This window comes from Pleurodeles waltl, chromosome 6 (genome assembly GCF_031143425.1).
Source record: "Pleurodeles waltl isolate 20211129_DDA chromosome 6, aPleWal1.hap1.20221129, whole genome shotgun sequence".
Taxonomy (NCBI): Eukaryota; Metazoa; Chordata; class Amphibia; order Caudata; family Salamandridae; genus Pleurodeles; species Pleurodeles waltl.
The window spans coordinates 354,673,458-354,693,207 of record NC_090445.1 but is presented as its reverse complement, the minus strand read 5'-3'; positions in this window follow the sequence as shown (position 1 = coordinate 354,693,207).

The following is a 19,750-nucleotide window of genomic DNA, read 5'->3' as shown; positions in this document are numbered from 1 at the left end:
GAGGACAGATCCAAATTTTTGGAAGAAAACAGAGGTGTTTTTTGCGAAGTGCCTACCTGTAGATTTTGGCCTCTAGCTCAGCCGGCACCTAGGGAAACCTACCAAACCTGTGCATTTCTGAAAACTAGAGACCTAGGGGAATCCAAGGAGGGGTGACGTGCGGGGCTCGGACCAGGTTCAGTTACCCAGAATCCTTTGCAAACCTCAAAATTTGGCTAAAAAAACACATGTTCCTCACATTTCTGTGGCAGAAAGTTCTGGAATCTGAGAGGAGCCACAAATTTCCTTCCACCCAGCGTTCCCCCAAGTCTCCCGATAAAAATGATACCTCACTTGTGTGGGTAGGCATAGCGCCCGCGACAGGAAACGCCCCAAAGCGCAACGTGGACACATCCAAATTTTTGGAAGAAAACAGAGGTGTTTTTTGCGAAGTGCCTACCTGTAGATTTTGGCCTCTAGCTCAGCCGGCATCTGGGGAAACCTACCAATCCTGTGCATTTCTGAAAACTAGAGACCTAGGGAAATCCAAGGAGGGGTGACTTGCGGGGCTCGGACCAGGTTCTGTTACCCAGAATCCTTTGCAAACCTCAACATTTGGCTAAAAACATGTTCCTCACATTTCTGTGGCAGAAAGTTCTGGAATCTGAGAGGAGCCACAAATTTCCTTCCACCCAGCGTTCCCCCAAGTCTCCTGATAAAAATAATACCTCACTTGTGTGGGTAGGCCTAGCGCCCGGGACAGGAAACGCCCCAAAGCGCAACGAGGACACATCCAAATTTTTGGAAGAAAACAGAGGTGTTTTTTGCGAAGTGCCTACCTGTAGATTTTGGCCTCTAGCTCAGCCGGCACCTAGGGAAACCTACCAAACCTGTGCATTTCTGAAAACTAGAGACCTAGGGAAATCCAAGGAGGGGTGACTTGCGGGGCTCGGACCAGGTTCTGTTACCCAGAATCCTTTGCAAACCTCAAAATTTGGCTAAAAAAACACATGTTCCTCACATTTCTGTGGCAGAAAGTTCGGGAATCTGAGGGGAGCCACAAATTTCCTTCCACCCAGCGTTCCCCCAAGTCTCCCGATAAAAATGATACCTCACTTGTGTGGGTTTGCCTAGCGCCCGCGACAGGAAACGCCCCAAAGCGCAACGAGGACAGATCCAAATTTTTGGAAGAAAACAGAGGTGTTTTTTGCGAAGTGCCTACCTGTAGATTTTGGCCTCTAGCTCAGCCGGCACCTAGGGAAACCTACCAAACCTGTGCATTTCTGCAAACTAGAGACCTAGGGGAATCCAAGGAGGGGTGACGTGCGGGGCTCGGACCAGGTTCAGTTACCCAGAATCCTTTGCAAACCTCAAAATTTGGCTAAAAAAACACATGTTCCTCAAATTTCTGTGGCAGAAAGTTCGGGAATCTGAGAGGAGCCACAAATTTCCTTCCACCCAGCGTTCCCCCAAGTCTCCCGATAAAAATGATACCTCACTTGTGTGGGTAGGCCTAGCGCCCGCGACAGGAAACGCCCCAAAGCGCAACGAGTACACATCCAAATTTTTGGAAGAAAACTGAGGTGTTTTTTGCAAAGTACCTACCTGTATATTTTGGCCTCTATCTCAGCCGGCACCTAGGGAAACCTACCAAACCTGTGCATTTCTGAAAACTAGAGACCTAGGGGAATCCAAGGAGGGGTGACTTGCGGGGTTCGGACCAGGTTCTGTTACCCAGAATCCTTTGTAAACCTCAAAATTTGGCTAAAAAAACACATGTTCCTCAAATTTCTGTGGCAGAAAGTTCTGGAATCTGAGAGGAGCCACAAATTTCCTTCCACCCAGCGTTCCCCCAAGTCTCCCGATAAAAATGATACCTCACTTGTGTGGGTAGGCCTAGCGCCCGCGACAGGAAACGCCCCAAAGCGCATCGTGGACACATCCAAATTTTTGGAAGAAAACAGAGGTGTTTTTTGCGAAGTGCCTACCTGTAGATTTTGGCTTCTACCTCAGCCGGCACCTAGGGAAACCTACCAAACCTGGGCGTTTCTGAAAACTAGAGACCTAGGGGAATCCAAGGAGGGGTGACTTGCGGGGCTCGGACCAGGTTCTGTTACCCAGAATCCTTTGTAAACCTCAAAATTTGGCTAAAAAAACACATGTTCCTCACATTTCTGTGGCAGAAAGTTCTGGAATCTGAGAGGAGCCACAAATTTCCTTCCACCCAGCGTTCCCCCAAGTCTCCCGATAAAAATGATACCTCACTTGTGTGGGTAGGCATAGCGCCCGCGACAGGAAACGCCCCAAAGCGCAACGTGGACACATCCAAATTTTTTGGAAGAAAACAGAGGTGTTTTTTGCGTAGTGCCTACCTGTAGATTTTGGCCTCTAGCTCAGCCGGCACCTAGGGAAACCTACCAAACCTGTGGATTTCTGAAAACTAGAGACCTAGGGGAATCTAAGGAGGGGTGACTTGCGGGGCTCGGACCAGGTTCTGTTACCCAGAATCCTTTGCAAACCTCAAAATTTGGCTAAAAAAACACATGTTCCTCACATTTCTGTGGCAGAAAGTTCGGGAATCTGAGAGGAGCCACAAATTTCCTTCCACCCAGCGTTCCCCCAAGTCTCCCGATAAAAATTATACCTCACTTGTGTGGGTAGGCCTAGCGCCCGCGACAGGAAACGCCCCAAAGCGCAACGTGGACACATCCACATTTTTTGGAAGAAAACAGAGGTGTTTTTTGCGAAGTGCCTACCTGTAGATTTTGGCCTCTAGCTCAGCCGGCACCTAGGGAAACCTACCAAACCTGTGCATTTCTGAAAACTAGAGACCTAGGGGAATCCAAGGAGGGGTGACATGCGGGGCTCGGACCAGGTTCAGTTACCCAGAATCCTTTGCAAACCTCAAAATTTGGCTAAAAAAACACATGTTCCTCACATTTCTGTGGCAGAAAGTTCGGGAATCTGAGAGGAGCCACAAATTTCCTTCCACCCAGCGTTCCCCCAAGTCTCCCGATAAAAATAATACCTCACTTGTGTGGGTAGGCCTAGCGCCCGCGACAGGAAACGCCCCAAAGCGCAACGAAGACAGATCCAAATTTTTGGAAGAAAACAGAGGTGTTTTTTGCGAAGTGCCTACCTGTAGATTTTGGCCTCTAGCTCAGCCGGCACCTAGGGAAACCTACCAAACCTGTGCCTTTCTGAAAACTAGAGACCTAGGGGAATCCAAGGAGGGGTGACGTGCGGGGCTCGGACCAGGTTCAGTTACCCAGAATCCTTTGCAAACCTCAAAATTTGGCTAAAAAAACACATGTTCCTCACATTTCTGTGGCAGAAAGTTCTGGAATCTGAGAGGAGCCACAAATTTCCTTCCACCCAGCGTTCCCCCAAGTCTCCTGATAAAAATGATACCTCACTTGTGTGGGTAGGCATAGGGCCCGCGACAGGAAACGCCCCAAAGCGCAACGTGGACACATCCAAATTTTTGGAAGAAAACAGAGGTGTTTTTTGCGAAGTGCCTACCTGTAGATTTTGGCCTCTAGCTCAGCCGGCATCTGGGGAAACCTACCAATCCTGTGCATTTCTGAAAACTAGAGACCTAGGGAAATCCAAGGAGGGGAGACTTGCGGGGCTCGGACCAGGTTCTGTTACCCAGAATCCTTTGCAAACCTCAAAATTTGGCTAAAAACATGTTCCTCACATTTCTGTGGCAGAAAGTTCTGGAATCTGAGAGGAGCCACAAATTTCCTTCCACCCAGCGTTCCCCCAAGTCTCCCGATAAAAATGATACCTCACTTGTGTGGGTAGGCATAGCGCCCGCGACAGGAAACGCCCCAAAGCGCAACGTGGACACATCCAAATTTTTTGGAAGAAAACAGAGGTGTTTTTTGCGTAGTGCCTACCTGTAGATTTTGGCCTCTAGCTCAGCCGGCACCTAGGGAAACCTACCAAACCTGTGGATTTCTGAAAACTAGAGACCTAGGGGAATCTAAGGAGGGGTGACTTGCGGGGCTCGGACCAGGTTCTGTTACCCAGAATCCTTTGCAAACCTCAAAATTTGGCTAAAAAAACACATGTTCCTCACATTTCTGTGGCAGAAAGTTCGGGAATCTGAGAGGAGCCACAAATTTCCTTCCACCCAGCGTTCCCCCAAGTCTCCCGATAAAAATTATACCTCACTTGTGTGGGTAGGCCTAGCGCCCGCGACAGGAAACGCCCCAAAGCGCAACGTGGACACATCCACATTTTTTGGAAGAAAACAGAGGTGTTTTTTGCGAAGTGCCTACCTGTAGATTTTGGCCTCTAGCTCAGCCGGCACCTAGGGAAACCTACCAAACCTGTGCATTTCTGAAAACTAGAGACCTAGGGGAATCCAAGGAGGGGTGACATGCGGGGCTCGGACCAGGTTCAGTTACCCAGAATCCTTTGCAAACCTCAAAATTTGGCTAAAAAAACACATGTTCCTCACATTTCTGTGGCAGAAAGTTCGGGAATCTGAGAGGAGCCACAAATTTCCTTCCACCCAGCGTTCCCCCAAGTCTCCCGATAAAAATGATACCTCACTTGTGTGGGTAGGCCTAGCGCCCGCGACAGGAAACGCCCCAAAGCGCAACGAGGACAGATCCAAATTTTTGGAAGAAAACAGAGGTGTTTTTTGCGAAGTGCCTACCTGTAGATTTTGGCCTCTAGCTCAGCCGGCACCTAGGGAAACCTACCAAACCTGTGCATTTCTGAAAACTAGAGACCTAGGGGAATCCAAGGAGGGGTGACGTGCGGGGCTCGGACCAGGTTCAGTTACCCAGAATCCTTTGCAAACCTCAAAATTTGGCTAAAAAAACACATGTTCCTCACATTTCTGTGGCAGAAAGTTCTGGAATCTGAGAGGAGCCACAAATTTCCTTCCACCCAGCGTTCCCCCAAGTCTCCTGATAAAAATGATACCTCACTTGTGTGGGTAGGCATAGGGCCCGCGACAGGAAACGCCCCAAAGCGCAACGTGGACACATCCAAATTTTTGGAAGAAAACAGAGGTGTTTTTTGCGAAGTGCCTACCTGTAGATTTTGGCCTCTAGCTCAGCCGGCATCTGGGGAAACCTACCAATCCTGTGCATTTCTGAAAACTAGAGACCTAGGGAAATCCAAGGAGGGGTGACTTGCGGGGCTCGGACCAGGTTCTGTTACCCAGAATCCTTTGCAAACCTCAAAATTTGGCTAAAAACATGTTCCTCACATTTCTGTGGCAGAAAGTTCTGGAATCTGAGAGGAGATACAAATTTCCTTCCACCCAGCGTTCCCCCAAGTCTCCCGATAAAAATGATACCTCACTTGTGTGGGTAGGCCTAGCGCCTGCGACAGGAAACGCCTCAAAGCGCAACGTGGACACATCCAAATTTTTGGGAAGAAAACAGAGGTGTTTTTTGCGAAGTGCCTACCTGTAGATTTTGGCCTCTAGCTCAACCGGCACCTATGGAAACCTACCAAACCTGTGCATTTCTGAAAACTAGAGACCTAGGGGAATCCAAGGAGGGGTGACTTGCGGGGCTCGGACCAGGTTCTGTTACCCAGAATCCTTTGCAAACCTCAAAATTTGGCTAAAGAAACACATGTTCCTCACATTTCTGTGGCAGAAAGTTCTGGAATCTGAGAGGAGCCACAAATTTCCTTCCACCCAGCGTTCCCCCAAGTCTCCCGATAAAAATAATACCTCACTTGTGTGGGTAGGCCTAGCGCCCGCGACAGGAAATGCCCCAAAGCGCAACGTGGACACATCCAAATTTTTGGGAAGAAAACAGAGGTGTTTTTTGCGAAGTGCCTACCTGTAGATTTTGGCCTCTAGCTCAGCCGGCACCTAGGGAAACCTACCAAACCTGTGCATTTTTGAAAACTAGAGACCTAGGGGAATCTAAGGAGGGGTGACTTGCGGGGCTCGGACCAAGTTCTGTTACCCAGAATCCTTTGCAAACCTCAAAATTTGGCTAAAAAAACACATGTTCCTTACATTTCTGTGGCAGAAAGTTCTGGAATCTGAGAGGAGCCACAAATTTCCTTCCACCCAGCGTTCCCCCAAGTCTCCCGATAAAAATGATACCTCACTTGTGTGGGTAGGCCTAGCGCCCGCGACAGGAAACGCCCCAAAGCGCAACGAGGACAGATCCAAATTTTTGGAAGAAAACAGAGGTGTTTTTTGCGAAGTGCCTACCTGTAGATTTTGGCCTCTAGCTCAGCCGGCACCTAGGGAAACCTACCAAACCTGTGCATTTCTGAAAACTAGAGACCTAGGGAAATCCAAGGAGGGGTGACTTGCGGGGCTCGGACCAGGTTCTGTTACCCAGAATCCTTTGCAAAACTCAAAATTTGGCTAAAAAAACACATGTTCCTCACTTTTCTGTGGTAGAAAGTTCTGGAATCTGAGAGGAGCAACAAATTTCCTTCCACCCAGCGTTCCCCCAAGTCTCCCGATAAAAATGATACCTCACTTGTGTGGGTAGGCCTAGCGCCCGCGACAGGAAATGCCCCAAAGGGCAACGTGGACACATCCAAATTTTTGGGAAGAAAACAGAGGTGTTTTTTGCGAAGTGCCTACCTGTAGATTTTGGCCTCTAGCTCAACCGGCACCTAGGGAAACCTACCAAACCTCTGCTTTTCTGAAAACTAGAGACATAGGGGAATCCAAGGAGGGGTGACTTGCGGGGCTCGGACCAGGTTCTGTTACCCAGAATCCTTTGCAAACCTCAAAATTTGGCTAAAAAAACACATGTTCCTCAAATTTCTGTGGCAGAAAGTTCGGGAATCTGAGAGGAGCCACAAATTTCCTTCCACCCAGCGTTCCCCCAAGTCTTCCGATAAAAATGATACCTCACTTGTGTGGGTAGGCCTAGCGCCCGCGACAGGAAACGCCCCAAAGCGCAACGTCGACACATCCAAATTTTTGGAAGAAAACAGAGGTGTTTTTTGCGAAGTGCCTACCTGTAGATTTTGGCTTCTACCTCAGCCGGCACCTAGGGAAACCTACCAAACCTGGGCGTTTCTGAAAACTAGAGACCTAGGGGAATCCAAGGAGGGGTGACTTGCGGGGCTCGGACCAGGTTCTGTTACCCAGAATCCTTTGCAAACCTCAAAATTTGGCTAAAAAAACACATGTTCCTCACATTTCTGTGGCAGAAAGTTCGGGAATCTGAGAGGAGCCACAAATTTCCTTCCACCCAGCGTTCCCCCAAGTCTCCCGATAAAAATGATACCTCACTTGTGTGGGTAGGCCTAGTGCCCGCGACAGGAAACGCCCCAAAGCGCAACGTGGACACATCCACATTTTTTGGAAGAAAACAGAGGTGTTTTTTGCGAAGTGCCTACCTGTAGATTTTGGCCTCTAGCTCAGCCGGCACCTAGGGAAACCTACCAAACCTGTGCATTTCTGAAAACTAGAGACCTAGGGGAATCCAAGGAGGGGTGACGTGCGGGGCTCGGACCAGGTTCAGTTACCCAGAATCCTTTGCAAACCTCAAAATTTGGCTAAAAAAACACATGTTCCTCAAATTTCTGTGGCAGAAAGTTCGGGAATCTGAGAGGAGCCACAAATTTCCTTCCACCCAGCGTTCCCCCAAGTCTCCCGATAAAAATGATACCTCACTTGTGTGGGTAGGCCTAGCGCCCGCGACAGGAAACGCCCCAAAGCGCAACGAGTACACATCCAAATTTTTGGAAGAAAACGGAGGTGTTTTTTGCAAAGTACCTACCTGTATATTTTGGCCTCTATCTCAGCCGGCACCTAGGGAAACCTACCAAACCTGTGCATTTCTGAAAACTAGAGACCTAGGGGAATCCAAGGAGGGGTGACTTGCGGGGCTCGGACCAGGTTCTGTTACCCAGAATCCTTTGTAAACCTCAAAATTTGGATAAAAAAACACATGTTCCTCACATTTCTGTGGCAGAAAGTTCTGGAATCTGAGAGGAACCACAAATTTCCTTCCACCCAGCGTTCCCCCAAGTCTCCCGATAAAAATGATACCTCACTTGTGTGGGTAGGCATAGCGCCCGGACAGGAAACGCCCCAAAGCGCAACGTGGACACATCCAAATTTTTGGAAGAAAACAGAGGTGTTTTTTGCGAAGTGCCTACCTGTAGATTTTGGCCTCTAGCTCAGCCGGCATCTGGGGAAACCTACCAATCCTGTGCATTTCTGAAAACTAGAGACCTAGGGAAATCCAAGGAGGGGTGACTTGCGGGGCTCGGACCAGGTTCTGTTACCCAGAATCCTTTGCAAACCTCAAAATTTGGCTAAAAACATGTTCCTCACATTTCTGTGGCAGAAATTCTGGAATCTGAGAGGAGCCACAAATTTCCTTCCACCCAGCGTTCCCCCAAGTCTCCCGATAAAAATGATACCTCACTTGTGTGGGTAGGCCTAGCGCCTGCGACAGGAAACGCCCCAAAGCGCAACGTGGACACATCCAAATTTTTGGGATAAAACAGAGGTGTTTTTTGCGAAGTGCCTACCTGTAGATTTTGGCCTCTAGCTCAACCGGCACCTAGGGAAACCTACCAAACCTGTGCATTTCTGAAAACTAGAGACCTAGGGGAATCCAAGGAGGGGTGACTTGCGGGGCTCGGACCAGGTTCTGTTACCCAGAATCCTTTGCAAACCTCAAAATTTGGCTAAAAAAACACATGTTCCTTACATTTCTGTGGCAGAAAGTTCTGGAATCTGAGAGGAGCCACAAATTTCCTTCCACCCAGCGTTCCCCCTAGTCTCCCGATAAAAATAATACCTCACTTGTGTGGGTAGGCCTAGCGCCCGGGACAGGAAACGCCCCAAAGCGCAACGTGGACACATCCAAATTTTTGGGAAGAAAACAGAGGTGTTTTTTGCGAAGTGCCTACCTGTAGATTTTGGCCTCTAGCTCAGCCGGCACCTAGGGAAACCTACCAAACCTGTGCATTTCTGAAACCTAGAGACCTAGGGGAATCTAAGGAGGGGTGACTTGCGGGGCTCGGACCAGGTTCTGTTACCCATAATCCTTTGCAAACCTCAAAATTTGGCTAAAAAAACACATGTTCCTTACATTTCTGTGGCAGAAAGTTCTGGAATCTGAGAGGAGGCACAAATTTCCTTCCACCCAGCGTTCCCCCAAGTCTCCCGATAAAAATAATACCTCACTTGTGTGGGTAGGCCTAGCGCCCGGGACAGGAAACGCCCCAAAGCGCAACGTGGACACATCCAAATTTTTGGAAGAAAACAGAGGTGTTTTTTGCCAAGTGCCTACCTGTAGATTTTGGCCTCTAGCTCAGCCAGCACCTCGGGAAACCTACAAAACCTGTGCATTTCTGAAAACTAGAGACCTAGGGGAATCCAAGGAGGGGTGACTTGCGGGGCTCGGACCAGGTTCTGTTACCCAGAATCCTTTGCAAACCTCAAAATTTGGCAAAAAAAACAGATGTTCCTCACATTTCTGTGGCAGAAAGTTCGGGAATCTGAGAGGAGCCACAAATTTCCTTCCACCCAGCGTTCCCCCAAGTCTCCCGATAAAAATGATACCTCACTTGTGTGGGTAGGCCTAGCGCCCGCGACAGGAAACGCCCCAAAGCGCAACGCGGACACATCCAAATTTTTGGAAGAAAACAGAGGTGTTTTTTGCGAAGTGCCTACCTGTAGATTTTGGCCTCTACCTCAGCCGGCACCTAGGGAAACCTACCAAACCTGTGCATTTCTGAAAACTAGAGACCTAGGGGAATCCAAGGAGGGGTGACGTGCAGGGCTCGGACCAGGTTCAGTTACCCAGAATCCTTTGCAAACCTCAAAATTTGGCTAAAAAAACACATGTTCCTCACATTTCTGTGGCAGAAAGTTCGGGAATCTGAGAGGAGCCACAAATTTCCTTCCACCCAGCGTTCCCCCAAGTCTCCCGATAAAAATGATACCTCACTTGTGTGGGTAGGCCTAGCGCCCGCGACAGGAAACGCCCCAAAGCGCAACGAGGACACATCCAAATTTTTGGAAGAAAACAGAGGTGTTTTTTGCGAAGTGCCTACCTGTAGATTTTGGCCTCTAGCTCAGCCGGCACCTAGGGAAACCTACCAAACCTGTGCATTTCTGAAAACTAGAGACGTAGGGGAATCCAAGTAGGGGTGACGTGCGGGGCTCGGACCAGGTTCAGTTATCCAGAATCCTTTGCAAACCTCAAAATTTGGCTAAAAAAACACATGTTCCTCAAATTTCTGTGGCAGAAAGTTCGGGAATCTGAGTGGAGCCACAAATTTCCTTCCACCCAGCGTTCCCCCAAGTCTCCCGATAAAAATGATACCTCACTTGTGTGGGTAGGCCTAGCGCCCGCGACAGGAAACGCCCCAAAGCGCAACGTGGACACATCCAAATTTTTGGAAGAAAACAGAGGTGTTTTTTGCAAAGTACCTACCTGTAGATTTTGGCCTCTAGCTCAGCCGGCATCTGGGGAAACCTACCAATCCTGTGCATTTCTGAAAACTAGAGACCTAGGGAAATCCAAGGAGGGGTGACTTGCGGGGCTCGGACCAGGTTCTGTTACCCAGAATCCTTTGCAAACCTCAAAATTTGGCTAAAAAAACACATGTTCCTCACATTTCTGTGGCAGAAAGTTCTGGAATCTGAGAGGAGCCACAAATTTCCTTCCACCCAGCGTTCCCCCCAAGTCTCCCGATAAAAATGATACCTCACTTGTGTGGGTAGGCCTAGCGCCCGCGACAGGAAATGCCCCAAAGCGCAACGTGGACACATCCAAATTTTTGGGAAGAAAACAGAGGTGTTTTTTGCGAAGTGCCTACCTGTAGATTTTGGCCTCTAGCTCAACCGGCACCTAGGGAAACCTACCAAACCTGTGCTTTTCTGAAAACTAGAGACATAGGGGAATCCAAGGAGGGGTGACTTGCGGGGCTCGGACCAGGTTCTGTTACCCAGAATCCTTTGCAAACCTCAAAATTTGGCAAAAAAAAACACATGTTCCTCACATTTCTGTGGCAGAAAGTTCGGGAATCTGAGAGGAGCCACAAATTTCCTTCCACCCAGCGTTCCCCCAAGTCTCCCGATAAAATTGATACCTCACTTGTGTGGGTAGGCCTAGCGCCCGCGACAGGAAACGCCCCAAAGCGCAACGTGGACACATCCAAATTTTTGGAAGAAAACAGAGGTGTTTTTTGCAAAGTACCTACCTGTAGATTTTGGCCTCTAGCTCAGCCGGCACCTAGGGAAACCTACCAAACCTGTGCATTTCTGAAAACTAGAGACCTAGGGGAATCCAAGGAGGGGTGACTTGCGGGGCTCGGACCAGGTTCTGTTACCCAGAATCCTTTGCAAACCTCAAAATTTGGCTAAAGAAACACATGTTCCTTACATTTCTGTGGCAGAAAGTTCTGGAATCTGAGAGGAGCCACAAATTTCCTTCCACCCAGCGTTCCCCCAAGTCTCCCGATAAAAATAATACCTCACTTGTGTGGGTAGGCCTAGCGCCTGCGACAGGAAATGCCCCAAAGCGCAACGTGGACACATCCAAATTTTTGGGAAGAAAACAGAGGTGTTTTTTGCGAAGTGCCTACCTGTAGATTTTGGCCTCTAGCTCAGCCGGCACCTAGGGAAACCTACCAAACCTGTGCATTTTTGAAAACTAGAGACGTAGGGGAATCTAAGGAGGGGTGACTTGCGGGGCTCGGACCAGGTTATGTTACCCAGAATCCTTTGCAAACCTCAAAATTTGGCTAAAAAAACACATGTTCCTCACATTTCTGTGGCAGAAAGTTCTGGAATCTGAGAGGAGCCACAAATTTCCTTCCACCCAGCGTTCCCCCAAGTCTCCCGATAAAAATGATACCTCACTTGTGTGGGTAGGCCTAGCGCCCGCGACAGGAAACGCCCCAAAGCGCAACGAGGACACATCCAAATTTTTGGAAGAAAACAGAGGTGTTTTTTGCGAAGTGCCTACCTGTAGATTTTGGCCTCTAGCTCAGCCGGCACCTAGGGAAACCTACCAAACCTGTGCATTTCTGAAAACTAGAGACGTAGGGGAATCCAAGTAGGGGTGACGTGCGGGGCTCGGACCAGGTTCAGTTACCCAGAATCCTTTGCAAACCTCAAAATTTGGCTAAAAAAACACATGTTCCTCAAATTTCTGTGGCAGAAAGTTCGGGAATCTGAGTGGAGCCACAAATTTCCTTCCACCCAGCGTTCCCCCAAGTCTCCCGATAAAAATGATACCTCACTTGTGTGGGTAGGCCTAGCGCCCGCGACAGGAAACGCCCCAAAGCGCAACGTGGACACATCCAAATTTTTGGAAGAAAACAGAGGTGTTTTTTGCAAAGTACCTACCTGTAGATTTTGGCCTCTAGCTCAGCCGGCATCTGGGGAAACCTACCAATCCTGTGCATTTCTGAAAACTAGAGACCTAGGGAAATCCAAGGAGGGGTGACTTGCGGGGCTCGGACCAGGTTCTGTTACCCAGAATCCTTTGCAAACCTCAAAATTTGGCTAAAAAAACACATGTTCCTCACATTTCTGTGGCAGAAAGTTCTGGAATCTGAGAGGAGCCACAAATTTCCTTCCACCCAGCGTTCCCCCAAGTCTCCCGATAAAAATGATACCTCACTTGTGTGGGTAGGCCTAGCGCCCGCGACAGGAAATGCCCCAAAGCGCAACGTGGACACATCCAAATTTTTGGGAAGAAAACAGAGGTGTTTTTTGCGAAGTGCCTACCTGTAGATTTTGGCCTCTAGCTCAACCGGCACCTAGGGAAACCTACCAAACCTGTGCTTTTCTGAAAACTAGAGACATAGGGGAATCCAAGGAGGTGTGACTTGCGGGGCTCGGACCAGGTTCTGTTACCCAGAATCCTTTGCAAACCTCAAAATTTGGCAAAAAAAAACACATGTTCCTCACATTTCTGTGGCAGAAAGTTCGGGAATCTGAGAGGAGCCACAAATTTCCTTCCACCCAGCGTTCCCCCAAGTCTCCCGATAAAATTGATACCTCACTTGTGTGGGTAGGCCTAGCGCCCGCGACAGGAAACGCCCCAAAGCGCAACGTGGACACATCCAAATTTTTGGAAGAAAACAGAGGTGTTTTTTGCAAAGTACCTACCTGTAGATTTTGGCCTCTAGCTCAGCCGGCACCTAGGGAAACCTACCAAACCTGTGCATTTCTGAAAACTAGAGACCTAGGGGAATCCAAGGAGGGGTGACTTGCGGGGCTCGGACCAGGTTCTGTTACCCAGAATCCTTTGCAAACCTCAAAATTTGGCTAAAGAAACACATGTTCCTCACATTTCTGTGGCAGAAAGTTCTGGAATCTGAGAGGAGCCACAAATTTCCTTCCACCCAGCGTTCCCCCAAGTCTCCCGATAAAAATAATACCTCACTTGTGTGGGTAGGCCTAGCGCCTGCGACAGGAAATGCCCCAAAGCGCAACGTGGACACATCCAAATTTTTGGGAAGAAAACAGAGGTGTTTTTTGCGAAGTGCCTACCTGTAGATTTTGGCCTCTAGCTCAGCCGGCACCTAGGGAAACCTACCAAACCTGTGCATTTTTGAAAACTAGAGACGTAGGGGAATCTAAGGAGGGGTGACTTGCGGGGCTCGGACCAGGTTATGTTACCCAGAATCCTTTGCAAACCTCAAAATTTGGCTAAAAAAACACATGTTCCTCACATTTCTGTGGCAGAAAGTTCTGGAATCTGAGAGGAGCCACAAATTTCCTTCCACCCAGCGTTCCCCCAAGTCTCCTGATAAAAATAATACCTCACTTGTGTGGGTAGGCCTAGCGCCCGGGACAGGAAACGCCCCAAAGCGCAACGTGGACACATCCAAATTTTTGGAAGAAAACAGAGGTGTTTTTTGCGAAGTGCTTACCTGTAGATTTTGGCCTCTAGCTCAGCCAGCACCTCGGGAAACCTACGAAACCTGTGCATTTCTGAAAACTAGAGACCTAAGGGAATCCAAGGAGGGGTGACTTGCGGGGCTCGGACCAGGTTCTGTTACCCAGAATCCTTTGCAAACCTCAAAATTTGGCAAAAAAAACAGATGTTCCTCACATTTCTGTGGCAGAAAGTTCGGGAATCTGAGAGGAGCCACAAATTTCCTTCCACCCAGCGTTCCCCCAAGTCTCCCGATAAAAATGATACCTCACTTGTGTGGGTAGGCCTAGCGCCCGCGACAGGAAACGCCCCAAAGCGCAACGTGGACACATCCAAATTTTTGGAAGAAAACAGAGGTGTTTTTTGCAAAGTACCTACCTGTAGATTTTGGCCTCTAGCTCAGCCGGCATCTGGGGAAACCTACCAATCCTGTTCATTTCTGAAAACTAGAGACCTAGGGAAATCCAAGGAGGGGTGACTTGCGGGGCTCGGACCAGGTTCTGTTACCCAGAATCCTTTGCAAACCTCAAAATTTGGCTAAAAAAACACATGTTCCTCACATTTCTGTGGCAGAAAGTTCGGGAATCTGAGTGGAGCCACAAATTTCCTTCCACCCAGCGTTCCCCCAAGTCTCCCGATAAAAATGATACCTCACTTGTGTGGGTAGGCCTAGCGCCCGCGACAGGAAACGCCCCAAAGCGCAACGTGGACACATCCAAATTTTTGGAAGAAAACAGAGGTGTTTTTTGCAAAGTACCTACCTGTAGATTTTGGCCTCTAGCTCAGCCGGCATCTGGGGAAACCTACCAATCCTGTGCATTTCTGAAAACTAGAGACCTAGCGAAATCCAAGGAGGGGTGCCTTGCGGGGCTCGGACCAGGTTCTGTTACCCAGAATCCTTTGCAAACCTCAAAATTTGGCTAAAAAAACACATGTTCCTCACATTTCTGTGGCAGAAAGTTCTGGAATCTGAGAGGAGCCACAAATTTCCTTCCACCCAGCGTTCCCCCAAGTCTCCCGATAAAAATGATACCTCACTTGTGTGGGTAGGCCTAGCGCCTGCGACAGGAAACGCCCCAAAGCGCAACGTGGACACATCCAAATTTTTGGGATAAAACAGAGGTGTTTTTTGCGAAGTGCCTACCTGTAGATTTTGGCCTCTAGCTCAACCGGCACCTAGGGAAACCTACCAAACCTGTGCATTTCTGAAAACTAGAGACCTAGGGGAATCTAAGGAGGGGTGACTTGCGGGGCTCGGACCAGGTTCTGTTACCCAGAATCCTTTGCAAACCTCAAAATTTGGCAAAAAAAACAGATGTTCCTCACATTTCTGTGGCAGAAAGTTCGGGAATCTGAGAGGAGCCACAAATTTCCTTCCACCCAGCGTTCCCCCAAGTCTCCCGATAAAAATGATACCTCACTTGTGTGGGTAGGCCTAGCGCCCGCGACAGGAAACGCCCCAAAGCGCAACGCGGACACATCCAAATTTTTGGAAGAAAACAGAGGTGTTTTTTGCGAAGTGCCTACCTGTAGATTTTGGCCTCTACCTCAGCCGGCACCTAGGGAAACCTACCAAACCTGTGCATTTCTGAAAACTAGAGACCTAGGGGAATCCAAGGAGGGGTGACGTGCAGGGCTCGGACCAGGTTCAGTTACCCAGAATCCTTTGCAAACCTCAAAATTTGGCTAAAAAAACACATGTTCCTCACATTTCTGTGGCAGAAAGTTCGGGAATCTGAGAGGAGCCACAAATTTCCTTCCACCCAGCGTTCCCCCAAGTCTCCCGATAAAAATGATACCTCACTTGTGTGGGTAGGCCTAGCGCCCGCGACAGGAAACGCCCCAAAGCGCAACGAGGACACATCCAAATTTTTGGAAGAAAACAGAGGTGTTTTTTGCGAAGTGCCTACCTGTAGATTTTGGCCTCTAGCTCAGCCGGCACCTAGGGAAACCTAACAAACCTGTGCATTTCTGAAAACTAGAGACGTAGGGGAATCCAAGTAGGGGTGACGTGCGGGGCTCGGACCAGGTTCAGTTACCCAGAATCCTTTGCAAACCTCAAAATTTGGCTAAAAAAACACATGTTCCTCAAATTTCTGTGGCAGAAAGTTCGGGAATCTGAGTGGAGCCACAAATTTCCTTCCACCCAGCGTTCCCCCAAGTCTCCCGATAAAAATGATACCTCACTTGTGTGGGTAGGCCTAGCGCCCGCGACAGGAAACGCCCCAAAGCGCAACGTGGACACATCAAAATTTTTGGAAGAAAACAGAGGTGTTTTTTGCAAAGTACCTACCTGTAGATTTTGGCCTCTAGCTCAGCCGGCATCTGGGGAAACCTACCAATCCTGTGCATTTCTGAAAACTAGAGACCTAGGGAAATCCAAGGAGGGGTGACTTGCGGGGCTCGGACCAGGTTCTGTTACCCAGAATCCTTTGCAAACCTCAAAATTTGGCTAAAAAAACACATGTTCCTCACATTTCTGTGGCAGAAAGTTCTGGAATCTGAGAGGAGCCACAAATTTCCTTCCACCCAGCGTTCCCCCCAAGTCTCCCGATAAAAATGATACCTCACTTGTGTGGGTAGGCCTAGCGCCCGCGACAGGAAATGCCCCAAAGCGCAACGTGGACACATCCAAATTTTTGGGAAGAAAACAGAGGTGTTTTTTGCGAAGTGCCTACCTGTAGATTTTGGCCTCTAGCTCAACCGGCACCTAGGGAAACCTACCAAACCTGTGCTTTTCTGAAAACTAGAGACATAGGGGAATCCAAGGAGGGGTGACTTGCGGGGCTCGGACCAGGTTCTGTTACCCAGAATCCTTTGCAAACCTCAAAATTTGGCAAAAAAAACCACATGTTCCTCACATTTCTGTGGCAGAAAGTTCGGGAATCTGAGAGGAGCCACAAATTTCCTTCCACCCAGCGTTCCCCCAAGTCTCCCGATAAAATTGATACCTCACTTGTGTGGGTAGGCCTAGCGCCCGCGACAGGAAACGCCCCAAAGCGCAACGTGGACACATCCAAATTTTTGGAAGAAAACAGAGGTGTTTTTTGCAAAGTACCTACCTGTAGATTTTGGCCTCTAGCTCAGCCGGCACCTAGGGAAACCTACCAAACCTGTGCATTTCTGAAAACTAGAGACCTAGGGGAATCCAAGGAGGGGTGACTTGCGGGGCTCGGACCAGGTTCTGTTACCCAGAATCCTTTGCAAACCTCAAAATTTGGCTAAAGAAACACATGTTCCTCACATTTCTGTGGCAGAAAGTTCTGGAATCTGAGAGGAGCCACAAATTTCCTTCCACCCAGCGTTCCCCCAAGTCTCCCGATAAAAATAATACCTCACTTGTGTGGGTAGGCCTAGCGCCTGCGACAGGAAATGCCCCAAAGCGCAACGTGGACACATCCAAATTTTTGGGAAGAAAACAGAGGTGTTTTTTGCGAAGTGCCTACCTGTAGATTTTGGCCTCTAGCTCAGCCGGCACCTAGGGAAACCTACCAAACCTGTGCATTTTTGAAAACTAGAGACGTAGGGGAATCTAAGGAGGGGTGACTTGCGGGGCTCGGACCAGGTTATGTTACCCAGAATCCTTTGCAAACCTCAAAATTTGGCTAAAAAAACACATGTTCCTCACATTTCTGTGGCAGAAAGTTCTAGAATCTGAGAGGAGCCACAAATTTCCTTCCACCCAGCGTTCCCCCAAGTCTCCCGATAAAAATGATACCTCACTTGTGTGGGTAGGCCTAGCGCCCGCGACAGTAAACGCCCCAAAGCGCAACGAGGACACATCCAAATTTTTGGAAGAAAACAGAGGTGTTTTTTGCGAAGTGCCTACCTGTAGATTTTGGCCTCTAGCTCAGCCGGCACCTAGGGAAACCTACCAAACCTGTGCATTTCTGAAAACTAGAGACGTAGGGGAATCCAAGTAGGGGTGACGTGCGGGGCTCGGACCAGGTTCAGTTACCCAGAATCCTTTGCAAACCTCAAAATTTGGCTAAAAAAACACATGTTCCTCAAATTTCTGTGGCAGAAAGTTCGGGAATCTGAGTGGAGCCACAAATTTCCTTCCACCCAGCGTTCCCCCAAGTCTCCCGATAAAAATGATACCTCACTTGTGTGGGTAGGCCTAGCGCCCGCGACAGGAAACGCCCCAAAGCGCAACGTGGACACATCCAAATTTTTGGAAGAAAACAGAGGTGTTTTTTGCAAAGTACCTACCTGTAGATTTTGGCCTCTAGCTCAGCCGGCATCTGGGGAAACCTACCAATCCTGTGCATTTCTGAAAACTAGAGACCTAGGGAAATCCAAGGAGGGGTGACTTGCGGGGCTCGGACCAGGTTCTGTTACCCAGAATCCTTTGCAAACCTCAAAATTTGGCTAAAAAAACACATGTTCCTCACATTTCTGTGGCAGAAAGTTCTGGAATCTGAGAGGAGCCACAAATTTCCTTCCACCCAGCGTTCCCCCAAGTCTCCCGATAAAAATGATACCTCACTTGTGTGGGTAGGCCTAGCGCCCGCGACAGGAAATGCCCCAAAGCGCAACGTGGACACATCCAAATTTTTGGGAAGAAAACAGAGGTGTTTTTTGCGAAGTGCCTACCTGTAGGTTTTGGCCTCTAGCTCAACCGGCACCTAGGGAAACCTACCAAACCTGTGCTTTTCTGAAAACTAGAGACATAGGGGAATCCAAGGAGGTGTGACTTGCGGGGCTCGGACCAGGTTCTGTTACCCAGAATCCTTTGCAAACCTCAAAATTTGGCAAAAAAAAACACATGTTCCTCACATTTCTGTGGCAGAAAGTTCGGGAATCTGAGAGGAGCCACAAATTTCCTTCCACCCAGCGTTCCCCCAAGTCTCCCGATAAAATTGATACCTCACTTGTGTGGGTAGGCCTAGCGCCCGCGACAGGAAACGCCCCAAAGCGCAACGTGGACACATCCAAATTTTTGGAAGAAAACAGAGGTGTTTTTTGCAAAGTACCTACCTGTAGATTTTGGCCTCTAGCTCAGCCGGCACCTAGGGAAACCTACCAAACCTGTGCATTTCTGAAAACTAGAGACCTAGGGGAATCCAAGGAGGGGTGACTTGCGGGGCTCGGACCAGGTTCTGTTACCCAGAATACTTTGCAAACCTCAAAATTTGGCTAAAGAAACACATGTTCCTCACATTTCTGTGGCAGAAAGTTCTGGAATCTGAGAGGAGCCACAAATTTCCTTCCACCCAGCGTTCCCCCAAGTCTCCCGATAAAAATAATACCTCACTTGTGTGGGTAGGCCTAGCGCCTGCGACAGGAAATGCCCCAAAGCGCAACGTGGACACATCCAAATTTTTGGGAAGAAAACAGAGGTGTTTTTTGCGAAGTGCCTACCTGTAGATTTTGGCCTCTAGCTCAGCCGGCACCTAGGGAAACCTACCAAACCTGTGCATTTTTGAAAACTAGAGACGTAGGGGAATCTAAGGAGGGGTGACTTGCGGGGCTCGGACCAGGTTATGTTACCCAGAATCCTTTGCAAACCTCAAAATTTGGCTAAAAAAACACATGTTCCTCACATTTCTGTGGCAGAAAGTTCTGGAATCTGAGAGGAGCCACAAATTTCCTTCCACCCAGCGTTCCCCCAAGTCTCCTGATAAAAATAATACCTCACTTGTGTGGGTAGGCCTAGCGCCCGGGACAGGAAACGCCCCAAAGCGCAACGTGGACACATCCAAATTTTTGGAAGAAAACAGAGGTGTTTTTTGCGAAGTGCTTACCTGTAGATTTTGGCCTCTAGCTCAGCCAGCACCTCGGGAAACCTACGAAACCTGTGCATTTCTGAAAACTAGAGACCTAAGGGAATCCAAGGAGGGGTGACTTGCGGGGCTCGGACCAGGTTCTGTTACCCAGAATCCTTTGCAAACCTCAAAATT